Below are 1,577 nucleotides of genomic sequence, written 5' to 3' on the forward strand. Positions count from 1 at the left end.
ATATTAAACTTTGTTTGACTTTTGATTGTCTTTTAAAATATGAATAAAATATGAAAATATTCATATATCTGGCATATATGAATCATTGCGAAAGTACTTCAGGTCAGAGAGTTATATCTATATGTATATAAAACTGAATGCTTAGATTTATATGGGTAAAGTCACAAAATGATCATGTCATGATTAAGATCACATTTTTAAACATTGGAATGTAGTCATTTCTCTCTCAGGTGGTCTGAGCTCTAGTGATGGGCGGGGTTCTGTGTAACATTCTAAAATCTCTAAGCATCACAGGCATAAGCCAACTGACAAAGAGGCGGAGCCAAAGGAACCCAAGGCAACCAGAGCAGCTCTCTGGGTAAAGCTCAGTCTCCCAGTTGGTTACTCTCTCCTAATGACCCCTCTAAATTGAAAGGTCCACAGACAAACCTCACAGGGACAATGAGTTACAGTCGTCCTCCTCCCAATGTGGAGGGCATGACCTCCCTTAAGGTGGACAACCTCACATACCGCACGTCGCCCAACACCCTGCGTCGTGTCTTCCAGAAGTATGGGCCTATCGGGGATGTGTACATCCCACGGGATCGCTTCACTAAAAAGTCCCGCGGCTTCGCTTTTGTCCGTTTCCACCACAAGCACCACGCTGAGGACGCCATGGATGCCCTAGATGGGATCGTACTGGATGGCAGGGAGCTAAGGGTGCAGATGGCCCGCTATGGTCGTCCCCTAGATTCCCACCAAGGCTGCCGCTGGGGAACGTCGCCCCACAGGTAGGTGGCCCTACAATAGTGACAACTACAATGGCCAGAGCTGTAGCCCAGGGCATAGTCGTCCAGAGCCATTCCAACACCAGGAGCCAATCCTGGTCCCGAGATCCCGATCTGATTGGTCACTCTCGTTCTTGCTTTCATTTCCACAGGAGCTCTCCATCAACCTCTAAATCCAGATCTACCCAAAGATCCAACTCCAAGTCCTCCTCAGTGTCAAGATCTCCATCACTGACCGGGTCCCGCTCAAGGTCCAGAAGCCTTCCACCAGGACATGAGAAGAAATCAAAGTCCAAATCACCATCCAAGAGTGTCTCCGATTTTCCCAAAGAAGGAGGTGCTCATCTAAGTTAATGAACTACAAACAAGCCATCTGAGGACTAGGGACTAGGGTGGAGGGGAGAAGGGTTATACTCAGTTGGTGAGTCCTTGGGAAAAGCCACTAGCAATTGAAAACAACATTTATGACATTGTGTAACATTTTACTTGTTTTAAGCCTTGGCCTAAGGTGGTAAATTTTATTTTATATAGCATTTTGTTTCTGTTATTTGAAAAACAATATTAGAATATCTTCTAAGTGAAGCAAAAGACTTCAGTTTTCATTACTAGTTTATACATTTGAAGTAAAATTTCATCTTCTTTTGAATGCTCACTTGTTTGGTTTGAAAGTAAACAGATTAACATAATTTGTGGCCTCACAATTTAATGTATGCAGCCACTTCTTGTTAGTAGTCCAAAACTGTGTAGTGATTAAATCTTTATTGCCTTCACTCTTTAAACTAAAAACCTATAAATGTTACTGTAGATTTA

The 1,577-nt window shown here is 43.2% G+C and overlaps 1 pseudogene across 1 annotated transcript; it reads left to right on the top strand.

Moving 5' to 3' along the window:
- Nucleotides 1-441: 441 nt before the first annotated feature.
- LOC308638998 (serine/arginine-rich splicing factor 2-like) lies at nt 442-1,121 on the top strand (annotated as a pseudogene). Its single transcript has one exon. The product of its transcript is annotated as a serine/arginine-rich splicing factor 2-like (transcript).
- The last annotated feature ends 456 nt before the right edge of the window (nt 1,122-1,577 follow it).

The sequence above is a fragment of the Spermophilus citellus genome (genome assembly GCF_964194105.1).
Source record: "Spermophilus citellus genome assembly, chromosome: X".
NCBI classification, from domain to species: Eukaryota; Metazoa; Chordata; class Mammalia; order Rodentia; family Sciuridae; genus Spermophilus; species Spermophilus citellus.